At 42.5% G+C, this 12,811-nt stretch overlaps 1 protein-coding gene across 2 annotated transcripts in view; it reads left to right on the forward strand.

Annotated features, from left to right (window-relative positions):
• Positions 1-10,232: 10,232 nt before the first annotated feature.
• Positions 10,233-12,811, forward strand: part of STAG1 (STAG1 cohesin complex component) — a 273,379-nt gene continuing 270,800 nt past the window's right edge. For both annotated transcript variants that reach the window (XM_081160341.1, XM_081160342.1), the window contains exon 1: positions 10,233-10,492. The gene's annotated coding sequence lies outside the window, so the exon portion shown is untranslated. The remainder of the gene's footprint in view (positions 10,493-12,811) is intronic.

Below are 12,811 nucleotides of genomic sequence, written 5' to 3' on the forward strand. Positions count from 1 at the left end.
GAGGGAGAGGAACATTGATGCAAAAGAAACACATCGATCCACTGCTTCCCATATGCGCCCAATGGGATTGAACCTGTAACCTTTTCGTGTATGGGACAATGCTCCAACAACTGAGCCACCTGGCCAGGGCTGCCTGATCCTTTAAAGTCTTTCTTCCACTGTCAGCCACATAAATTATGTCATTTTAACCTCACTTTAATATGGGCAATCACTTTTTCCATGTTTCTAGAAATCATCCAGGTAGTAAATTCGCACCGTGTCCTAAGGTTCTTCTTATGATGTTAGATCCTGAGTACTGGAAGAGTGCTCCCATATCCAAGTTCTCCCTTATCCATTCTTATGTTCCCTCCCTTTTTATCAAGCACCCTCAAGATTCAATCCTACACATACTCTCTCAGTACATGCTGGCTAGATAACAAAGCTCCTTTTGGGGCATAGTTTGTTTCCTGTATTATCATATCCAGGATATTGAGACTTAACATCAGTTAAGGGCTACTGGACAGAAGACAACTGGAAAGCAAATCCTGACAGGGAGATCACTTGTCTTGATGGGAAGAGGTCTCTGTATCATCCCTGAACAATGGAGAAAGCGCAGGTCTTAGTAGGGAAGGGTGGGCCACTTCTGGGGACACCCTCATCCAAGTATCAAACCTTACTCTTTCCCAGCCAGGGCCCTGATCTTGGTTTGTATATTTGTCTTAATTAGAATTTAATCTTTGGAGCCCAGCTGTTCTGAGTTTGTTTTTTAAATTACTCTAGTCTCCCATTTGCAGGATATGAGAGCCACTTTGTATGCTACAAATGAGGCCCTGTAGTCTTCATTTTAGCTTTCAATTAGTGATTAATCACTCTCAGCTTTCATTATCTTTTTCCAGTGCATCAATCTGGCTTAGGAATAGTCACCTGTCTTAGCTTGAACTGCCATAACCAAATACCCTAGACTGGGTGTCTTAAACAACAGACATTTATTTCTCACAGTTCTGGGAAGTATGGGATCAAGGTCCCTATCTGATTTGGTTCCCAGTAAAGGATCTCTTCCTGATTTGTGGACAGCTGCCTTCTTGCTATGTCCTCATGTGGTCTTTCCTTTGTGTGGAGAGGGAGAGGGGGAGGGGGAGGGGGAGGGAGAGGGGGAGGGGGAGGGAGAGGGGGAGGGGGAGGGGGAGGGGGAGGGGGAGGGGGAGGGAGAGGGGGAGGGGGAGGGGGAGGGGGAGGGGGAGGGGGAGGGAGAGGGAGAGGGAGAGGGAGAGGGAGAGGGAGAGGGAGAGGGAGAGGGAGAGGGAGAGGGAGAGGGAGAGGGAGAAAAAGGGATAGCTCCCTTTTCTCACAAGACTACCAATCATATCAAATAAGGACTTTATTTAATTTTAATTACTTCCTAAAAGTCTTCTCTCCAATTACAATCACATTGGGGGATTAGGACTTAAATATGTAAATTTCTGGGGAAAACACAGTTCAGCCCATAGCATCACCCAATTTCATTGTCCTTATAGTTACTATTTTACCCATATTTCTCAAATACCTGATACATCATACCACTTAATACATACCCTTCCACTGGTGTACCAACCTGATTCACCACCCACAAAAATTTTAACAACTAGACTGTAAACTTGTGAGAGGTGGCTCTCATTGTAGGTGAACAGCTAATGATCAGGCTCCAAAACCTCATCTTAGTGTCTGCTTACTCAGACCTCACTCCTGACACCAACTGTCACAGGTTGAGTTCCCGGGAAGCAGACTGTGAGATAGAATTTAACAGGTAGAATATTTATTAAAGTGTGCCTTTGAGCTTAACACTTGTAGAAGGAAGGGGGGAAAAGCAGGATTGGACAGAGGGAGAAACTGATTTGTATGCATGTCCAAAAGGAGGCTCCAGATATAAAATTGATCTTCAGAATTGACCCAAGTTGGCTAACATGGTCAGACTCTTATGCCCCAACTTTTTTTTCTTAATTTTTTTTTAATCTTCACCTGAGGATATTTTTTCCATTGCTTTTCAGAGAGGGGCGGGGGAGAGGGAAACATTGATGTGAGAGAGAGACAGCAGTTGGTTGCCTCCTACACTCACCCCAACTGAGGCAGGGGATTGAGCCTGCAACTGAGGTATGTGCCCTTGGGTGGAATCAAACCCAGGACCCTTCAGTCCATGGGCCAACACTCTAACCACTAGGCAAAACCAACCAGGGCTTATACCCTAACTTAGTTCAGTAATCAAATGTGGAACACCCAGGGAAGGGGCCTAACCTCAGCAATGTAGCTTTCTGCAAATGTAGCAATCCTGAAGGTATCAAAGACTGCCAACAGCACACCCAGTACCTGGGACAAGTCCTTACTGTAGTGGGATCTGGGCAGCGCATCACAATGTCCACCACAGAGGCGAAGCATTTGAATCTCTCACTTCTTTTGTTTTCATACAGAGGAAAAGAATTCCACTCCTCAACAAGAAAAAGAATAAGAACTTCACAGTCTTTCTCTCCCCAGGGAAGTAGGAATGACTTCTCTCATAGATGAGACTGGGAGAAGGAATCAAGTTTGAAAGGCTAAGCCCTTTCTGGGCTTTCTCTGTCTGACACCCTTTCTCTCTGCTGTCTTTATCCCCTGGCTTGTCAGTAGGATTCAACAAATTCTCCTCTCTTCAATGTTGCAAGCTTGTGGGGCAGGCCTGGATCCCATGGTCCAGTTCTGCCTATGACTAGGTAATGTATTCACTTGTGGGCTGAGGTAAGGGAACCATTAGCAAGCCCATTTGCCAAATGAAACCTCTTTCTCTAACAGGCTTTATCCAAGATCATTTTTATAAATTGATTTATTATGAAAGTTTCAAACATGACCAAAATGAGAGAGAATAATACAATTAATGAACATATATTCAGTATGGAATTAAATGTCAGGATTTTTATTCAAACCAGTATTTTTATTTCTTCCTGTCTGATTCCTGCCAGAATCTTGCTCTTCATTTGTTTCCATACTTGGAAGGAAAAAAAAAAAGTGTCATTTTAAAGATTTTTTTAAAAATCAAGAAACTTCACATAAAATCTGGATGCATGATTGCCCTTCAGAAAAAGAAAAAGAAAAAATCTGGTAACAATGGACAGCATGGCAACAGCCAGCTGGCTCTGAGAAGCAGCTACTGGCTTTAGACTGGATATGAGCTCTCCTCTGTCATAATCTCCACCTCTCCCAACATGAAGGCCAAATGTCAGTTTGTCATTCTCTATAAGGCTTAAACTGTTGCTTTTATTACAATGAACTTCCTCCCTTTCCCTACTTATTTATGTTATCTGTTTGGCTCCCGCAGACATTTGAATTTTTGGCCTTGTCTTTATAGACAGCCTTTTTAGTCTACCTAAAGACTGAATCTAGTGAAACATAATCACAGTGTCTAAATGTTCCTAGCAACTTTACTATAAGACAAAATCCGTGTACAAAATGTCCATCAGGAGATAAGTAAATAAATTTAGTATCATCATACAATGAAATATGGCAGTAGCACTAAAAAGGAGTGAAGGATTGATATACATAACAATATGGATGAATCTCAAAATAATTATGCTGAGTAAAGAAATAAGACCAAAAAAAAGGAAAGAGTATATAATGTATTGTTCCATTCATATAAAATTCTAGAAAATGCAATTAACCTCTAGTGATAGAAAGCAGGCCAGTGGACAGAAAGTAGATCAGTGGTTGACTAGAGATCAGACAGAGGGGGATGGAATAGATTTCAAAGGGCTGTGAAGCAACTTTTGGAGTTGAGGGATGTATTTATTATCTTGATTGTGGTAACGGTTCCATGGGTTTATATATATGTCACAGCTTATGAAATCATGCACTTTAAATATGTGCAGTTTATTATATGTCTGTCACATCTAAATAAAGCTGTAACAACAACAACAACAAGCCAAAACAAAGAACATCAAGTATCTACTATATATACCAGTGGTTGCTCAATGCATGTCTACTTCAGTGTCATTGACAGAAGATATTTATATTCATTGATTGCTTACATTGATTCAGAAAGAAAAACCTGCAATTCTGGTCTTACTCACTTGTTATTAAATTTATATATCTAAAAATGTCATAACACTAAAATTAAAGAGAAAGTCTAAAAGCTTCTGGAAATGAATAATGGTGACTGCCTCTAGGGAGGAAAACTAGGATGTTAGGAAAAAGGATAGGCAAGTAACTTTTAAAAATTTTAAATTGGTCACATGTATGCAATATTTAAAAGTTCTTATTTCAGAAATAACTTGATAATAAAAAATGAATTAAAAGATCATAGGAAGTGATTTGAAATATTTTAATCCAGAGATGACTTATAGATAATAAAGTAAGTTAAACATGCATAAGCTTCTGGTGGTAAAAAAAAATTAATAAGTCAGTTATCTAGTAAGAATAAGACCACACTTCCATCCAATTTATCAGTATTGCTGAATACCAGAATACACTAGACAATGCCTTGAGAGTTCTGAAAGTAAATTCAGCTATACTGACCCAGACGAATGAAGATGTTTGCAAATATTGAAAAACTGAAAGTTTACCTCCAGTTCTTTCATAAATAGTCATCAAAAATGTTCCCCAGAAAAAACAACACAGGAAAATAGACATGGGTTCTAGAAAGAGTGGCTCCAACCTTGGAGCAAAGGGAAGTTCTTAGTGGTCTAGCAGAGTTAAAGAACAACAGGCTAATTGGAAGCAGAAGGCTAAAGGTTCATTACGGACAATTACCAAGGGCAAAAGAAAGAATCTCTGTAAAACAATAGAGAAAATGAAAAAACTTGATATGATAAACTGGGTAAAATACATAGGGAAAAACAAAGCAATTTGAAACTTCAGGAAAAATAAAGCCATACAAGAAGCTTGTGGCAAAAAAAGGAATTTGAAACTCCAGGCAAAACAAAGCCATACAAGAAGTTTGAGGGCCAAATCTGAAGCACAAATATTTGGGCAATTGATAATAAGGAAAGATAATTCATTTGATCCTAATGCTTTTCACATTTTTCTTTGAGTGGCTTCCTACTGGTTTTAACAGAGGCCTTTAAAAGAGAAGAAATGTAATCTGGGCACTCTCCTTAGCCTGGAAGTTGGCTGTTAACTTTGAGTCAACCTGTGAACAAAACACAAAAGACTTATTTTGACTGTGTTTAAGGGAGGTGAGTAGGTGAGAAGAATAGTGGAATTAATATTGGAGAGTTGAAATACTATCTAAGGTTGAAATATTATAGAGTTTCACAATGTATTATTAAAAGTTACAAAGATAACCAACAAAAGAGCTAAAATTAATGCAATTGTTAAATATTGGAGTAGATATCAGCATAATCCTTATTTTTCATAGCAGGGAGTCATTACATACAGTATTGTCTAAAACTGATATGGGCATATTTAGAAATACCAAAGTAATCACAAACAAAATACATGTAAAAGAGGTTGTCCTTGGGGATTGTCTTAGAAGTAGAAAGTATTAGGATGAAATTTGTTGCTTTTCATCATACATTCTTTAGTGCTATTTGATTCTGTTACAATTGGTTTCCTTTTATTCGTTGCTGTGTGTATTTCTTTGACTGGAAAAAAATTAGAGGTTTGGGGTTTTTTTGTTTATATGGAAACAATATTTTAGATATCTACCCTACCAAGGTTGACTCCCTAAAGTGGGTCAGGTCTCATTCCAGATCTTTTAAAATAATCAATGAGATAGAAACCAAGACTACCAAGAAACTTGGGTTAAGTAAGTGGTTGTTCTTCTGATATTTTATTTTCTACCCTAAATAATATTTAAGAATCCTTAGGTCCTACCCACACTAGTTACATCCTCTGCTTATGAAATTTCTTTTAAGTGTCTGAGTTCTGCTCCTCCATTTTGGAGGAATAGTATTTTGTCTGCAACCAGGTTACTGATAGTGAAAGGGGAGGTATTCTGGCTCTCTCTTATTACCAATTTCAGGATTGCTCATGTTTAGAAGAAATTGTTTTTATTTTTTATTTTTTTTAATATATCTTTCTTGATTTCAGAGAGAGGAAGGGAGAGAGAAAGATAGAAACATCAATGATGAGAGAGTCATTGATCGGCTGCAGCCCACAACCCAGGCATGTGCCCTGACCGGGAATCGAACCCTGATCGCCTGGATCCTAGGTCGACGCTCAGCCGCTGAGCCATGCCCGGCTGGCCGAAATTGTTTTTAATATTAAAAAGGAATTTTTAAAAAATCATGGTTCAATCTGATAGGTAGGACACCATGGTACATTACTGCCACCAGTTGGCAGCACCTCTTAATTGCAAGAGTAGATGAAAAGGGAAAACCATTTCTGATTTTTTCAAAGGTCTAGCAGCAAATGTCCTGTACCAAGTGAAAAATGCAAAGGAAGAATACTAAATGTAGGAACAGTAAAATGAGACAGTGGTCATGATCCCTAAAATGCTGTTTTACAGGTTTGTGGAGTAGTGAAAATGAAGAGTTATGAAGCATAATCAGAAGACTTCTCTTTGGTCTATATATCTAGTAGCTGCACCTGGAACTCTGTAAAAGTGGTAGGAAGGCAGGAATCATTAATGAAATGTTACTTTGAATGAAAAGTCTTTCTTATAAGATCTACATGAGAATAACTATAAAACTCTGATGAATGCAATCAGAGAAACTAAATAAATGGAGAGATATTCCATGTTGATGAGTAGAGAGATTCAATATCATTGAGATGTCAGTTCTTCCCTACTTGACCTATAGATTCAATGTAATCCAAATAAAAATCCAAATCAGTATCAACAAACTGATTGTACAGTTTATACAGAGGCAAAAGACCCAGAATAGCCAGCACAATATGGAAAGAGAAGAACAAAATTTGAGGACTGGTGCTACCTGACTTCAAGACTTACTGTTAAGCTACAGTAATCAAAACAGTGTGATATTGGCAAAAAAACAGACAAATAGATCAATGGAAAAGAACTGAGAGCCCAGAAATAGACCCCCATAAATAAGGCAAGTGATCTTAAACAAAGAAGTAAAGGCAATACAGTGGAGTAAGGAAAGCCTCTTCAATAAATAGTACTGAAATAACTGGACATCCACATTAAAAAAAAACAAAAAGAATCTAGACATAGATTTTACATCCTTCACAAAAATAAACTCAAAAGATCATAGACCTAAATGTAAAATGCAAAACTATAACGCTTCTTGATGATAACATAGGAGAAAACCTAGATGACCTTGGGTATGGCGATACCTTTTAGATACAACACCAAAGACACAATCCACGAAAGAAATAATTGATAAGCTGGACTTTATTAAACATTTTGCTCTGAAGAACACACTGTCAAGAGAATCAGAAGACAAACCACAGACTGGGAGAAAATATTTGCAAAAAATATATAATAAAGGACGATTATCTAAAATATACAAAGAACTCTTAAAATTCAACAGTAAGAAAACAAACCAACCAAGTAAAAAATGAGCCAACGACCTTAACAGACATCTCACCAAAGAAGGTATACAGATGAGAAAATAAGCATATGAAAAGATGCTCTGCATCATATGTAATCAGGGAAGTGCAGATTATAACAACAATGAGATACCACTACATACCTACTAGAATGACCAAAATCTGGAGCACTGACACCACCAAATGCTGGTGAGAATGTGGAGCAAATAAACTCTCTTATATTGTGGGAATGCAAAATAGTACAGACACTTTGGAAGACAGTTTTACAGTTTCTTACAAAACTAAACATACTCTTAGCATATGATCCAGCAATCATAGTCCTTGGTATTTACCCAAGATAAAGAATAGTAGAGAAGAACAGAGAACTAGGAATTGAATTATGGGATGGAATAAAAAGGAGGAGCTAGCAAAGGAATCAGAAGACCAGTAAACCAGGTAGGTTGTCGAACCCAGGAATTGTCTTAAAATCAAGGGAAATTGGGTTTCAAGGAGGAAATAGGGATTGGGTGTGCCAAGAAAATGAGGAATGAGAAAATGGTTGGAAATTAGAACCCTGGTAACTTGAAAGTGTAATTTCAATTTGCTGTTATGGAGTCACTGATAAAAGCTAAAGAATAAGGTGGAAATGAAGAGATGACTCTTTTGAGAAATATACAGTTAAAGGAAGGTTGTGTGGACCCCAAGAAGATTCATTTGATGTGAACCCCAGGAAGGAATTTATCTCCTGAGATGGATTCCCCATGGTCAACTGAGGTCCTGAATTTTATAAATAATAAGAGCTTAGTAGACATTTACTGACAGGGGCTTCTCACATATTCTAGGTACCAGGAAAAAACTCAGAAATCTTGGCTTCCTGCACTTTGCCCTGCCTGCCCCCTTATGCTAGCTGATGTCAACAACTGTAGGGAAAGCCTGGTTTCCTCTTAATGGATTGAGACCTACCCTTTCCGGCAGAAATGTGCAATTTGGATACCTCATTTACAGAAAACTGACCTTATTGAGAACCTGGGTGGGAACTGTTGCTATAAAAGGTGGCCTACCCTTTGGTAGAACACAATTTAGGTTGCTTCCTGAATCTGTGTGTCCTGGGCTGCAGCTCCTTTTTGGTCAAATAAATGCTTTTTATCCTTTATTACATTATAAAATTAACTTAGGTTTATAGTTGACAGTACAGTAACTGGAGGGAGTAGTAGCACTGAATTTTTAAAAAATAATGACAATTGTCTGTTGAAAACAGAAAGGAAGAAGCCAGTGGATAAGAAGATACTGAAGATATATAAGACCCTATTAAAGTAATGGTAGAAGGAGGGAGTGGGAAGGTGGCATATGTAGCCCAGGGAGAAAGACTGGTTTTGGAGTGAAGGGGAGAAGGTATTAATTTGATGAGAATTTTTGAAATCAAGAACGGGATGTGGCTACAGATATTTTAATGTGGAGAGAATAACAAACCGGAATGGGAGTCCCATAGCTTTGATTCCAGGAAAGGAGATGAAATGATCTATTTGTATAGATTGGGAATGGCACCTTGAACAAGTAAAGTTAGAAATAGTCCTTGTGAGAATGAGGCAACCAGGGATTAAAAAAAATAATTGTAAGTGGGACTCCAGTCTCGAATTCATACCCGACCAGGTGGGTTTTGACTTCTTCCAGTAAAAAGGTACACACCTTGTGACCCTTGGGAGAGAAACGAGAAATTGGGGTAACTTACTGGAGATTGGCACTTAAGACTATAAAGGAGCTGAGCGACTCTAAGGCATTACTGAAACAGAGCTATAGCAACAGAGAATTTAGTTATAAAGGGGCCTGATGACCTGGGAGGTTAAGGATTCAGTCTGTATTGAAAAGTTGTGAGCCGGTGAAACGTAGGAGCCACTGCCAAGACCACAGCGAGGCAGGCGGGTGGGAGTAGGGAAGAGATGCCACGTTCAACGGCGTATTTTAGCCTTGCTCTCACGTTAATCAATTATTTCCCTTTTGGCAGCTAAAAGGCTAGGAACGTCCATTTCAGAGCCACTGAGAGTAGTTCTAAACTGTGGGAGGAGGAATGTAATTGGAAAGCTGAGGCTGTATTCTCCTAGTATAGCTACACTGCTTCTCACTCACTGGCCAATGCTGCCGCCTTATGCAAAGCCGGCACCGCGGAGACGATCTGCTTCACTGTCGGCGACAACGCCGATCGTCCTGGGGCAGGCGCTGTGGCATCTTCATCGGCTGCGAGGGAGGTCCCAAAATAGTTCTCAAAACCTTTTCACCCTCGCCTGGTAAAGCGCCTCGTCAACAGTAACAATAAGTCGCTAATACAATGCTAGGTTCTGAGGCCCCGGTTAAACAGTTGAGGCGGGCGCACTTCTGCGCCGCCGCTCCTTCGGGTTTCCGCAGACGGGCTGGGGCGGGGGTGGGGACAGCAGGAGCCGGGCGGGGCTGCAAAAACCCGCCAGTCCGGCGACCAGGGGAGGGGCCTTGGTGAAGGGGCCGGGGGCGGGTTTCCCTCCCTGGTCTCCGGAAAGCTCCAAAAATGGCGGGCGGCAATTCGGCTGGAGATGCGCGCAGGCGCCACGGTGGCTGTCTTTCCGCCCGCCTCAGGCAGCCCACGAACTGTCCACAACGCCCTCACCCAGCGGGATCCGCCGCTCACGATTGGCTGAGCTGGCCTAGCGCTCCGTGCAGGGGCGGGGCCGCCACGCAGAGCCCACGTTTCCCGCCCCGCTGGTGCGCGTGCGCGCAATCCCCACAGGAAAGCGTTTGCGCGCGTCCCCGCTGTGGCCCCCAGCTCGCGCCTCAGCTCCCTCCCCTTTCCCGGCAGACCCGTCCCGTCAGCGAAGCAGTATGCACCGCGGCCAGCAGAGGGCGGTCCGGACCCAAGTCTGCAGCGGCGCCATTGGCGTGTGGAAAATGCCACCAGATGGCGGGTTAGGATTGCAGCTCCGTTGAAGGCGCGGCCCCCGCTCCCGAACCCCCGGCGACCACCCCGTAACAACCCCCCCACATCGGGAATAACACACCGGAGACTTTTGGGGGGAAACTAGGTCCACGGCCGGTGGCGCCCGGATGGGCAGCTGAGGTGAGTACGGGCGGCGGCGACAGCGGCGGGGGGCGGGAAATAGGGGGAATGCGGCGGCAGCAGCGCGGGGGCTGGAGACGCCGATCCAAAATGGAGGCCGGGCGAGAGCGAGAGAGCGCGAGCGGGGAGCGAGCGAGCGGGCGGGCCCGGCTCGGGCTCCGCGCGGGGGAGGGAGGCCGTGCGGGCCTGTGCGCGGTGCGGCGGTCGCTGACCGTCCGGGCGCGTGGGGGCGACGGCTGTGGGCGCGGCGGGTACCCCGGAGCTCTCGTCGCTCCTCACCCATCCCGCGGGCTCCGAATATTGTGCCCCCGCCCGCTCGGGCACTACGGCGGCGGTCGCGAAAGCCTTTGTGGCGCGCTCGGGCCCGCCGCCAAGCCCGCCCTCCGCCTCCCCCCACCCCGCCCGGACTTCGGGACTCGTCCGCGCCCGGCGGGGCCGGGCCGAGGCGGGCTGGTGCGAACGCCTCCCGCCGCCCTGCGTTTCTGCGGTGTTTTAGCGGCAGCGTCGTCACATGACAAGGAGCTCGCCTCAGTGGAGGGGCCTGGGGGTCGCTCGGCGTGGCGGCCGGCCCAGGCGTTTTTTTGCTGGGGTGGGGCTGGGAGCTGGCAACTGGGGGAAAAGGGGCGTCGAAGCCAGGCTTCCCGCTATCTGCCCTCTCCGCCCCGACGGAGGCATCCCTGTGAAACGTGTCCAGGCCCGAGCACTGCCCCGCTAGTCTGTCAATCCCCCGGGAGATGAGACCAATAAAAGTTGTTTTCTCTCTTTTCTCGGGGTGGGGGCGGGGTGAAGATCTGGGAAACTGGAGTGCTTGAAGTTGGACCTGGGCCTTGATTGGAGGGTCTGAACTGGATGCTGCTTGTATGCTATAGAGATTGAGAAATTTTAAGGTTTTAAAATTGTCACCTCACCCCTTCTACCCATATTTGAAATGTTATCGATTCCCTTCACATTGCAGAGAATCGTGCCCTGGGCGTTTAAATCATGGGATGGTTTTGGAAGCTTAATGGACTCAACAATGCTGTTTGTATGTTTCAGTGTTTGTATGTGACAAGAGCGAATTATTCGCTGTTATTATTGGTGTTAAGATGACAGTTTATTCCTTCTCTTGGTTGTGACTACGAAGACTATATTTTGCATCTTAGCAGGTAAAGTTAGTCTTTTGAATTGACATAAAGAAAGTTGTGTGATTTGTAACTTCTGTGGAATTTGAGTGTAACTCCACCTTTTAGTTTTCTATGTGCATGTTTTTAAGAAAATTGCAAATTCTGCTGCCCAAGCACTTAGGGTAATATCCACAAGAGTGAAAATAAAAACGACGTGTTTATTGTATGATATATTGTGTCACATTCTTATTTTTATGATATATGAAGAATTCAGATTCAAAAATTTGTCCAAAGGGTGGAATGTTGAAAGATCTGGAAAGGTGGTTTACTTGCTTGTGATTTTTGTGGTTTTTGAGAATACTTATAACGCAAATTGTTTGCTATCTAAAGTTTTGAAAACCTACAGGTGTTTTGCTACATTTTCAAAATGTACTTTAAATTCATTCAAGTGGTCTACCAATGGTCATTTTTACAACCAAATTACTTGTGAATGAAAATTTCTCTGTATACTCTTTAGTTTTGATTGTCTGACAAAGCTAAGGGATATTTAGGTAGATGTGAAATATGGAAATTTGTTGTTGCTTTTGCTTTCTTTGAAGACACTAATAGAATTACTGTTGATTTAAATGGCTTTTTTTAATGCTTTAAGGGGGCTGTGGTGTAGGGGCAAGCACTTGGCTGAAGTTACTTTAAACATTCCCTAGCTTTGTGATCTTTGGAATGTCACTCTTGAGCTTTACTTTTTTCATTAAAATGAAGGTAGTAATAAAGTACACGGTAGTTGTTTATAAGTTGTGTGTGAAAATTCCCTTTTCATTGCTAAAACTTTTAAGATTTTTTACAGTCTTAATCTTTCCTTGATTCTGGATCTATATCAGTGCTTTGAGGAGATATAATGCACTCTGGGGGAAAAGATACAAGTCTCCCCTCTCCCCCTTTATTTTCTTTGCTGCTTTGTTCTATGTTGAGGGAGTGTATTAGTTTTCTTTTGAAGTGTAGCAAGTACCACAAATGTAACAGCTTAAGCAACAGCTCTTTATTATCTCACAATTTCTATAGGTCAGACATCTGGGTACTTTTTGTAACCAAGCTCTCAGTTCAGCATTTCTCTAGGCTAAAATCAAGATGTCAGCTGTGGCTGCAATTCTCACCTGAGACTTAAGGTCTTCTTCCAGGCTCACTACTTGTTGGCAGAATTAATTTCCTTGTGGCTGTA

Source organism: Miniopterus schreibersii, assembly GCF_964146895.1.
Source record: "Miniopterus schreibersii genome assembly, chromosome: 15".
Lineage (NCBI taxonomy): Eukaryota > Metazoa > Chordata > Mammalia > Chiroptera > Miniopteridae > Miniopterus > Miniopterus schreibersii.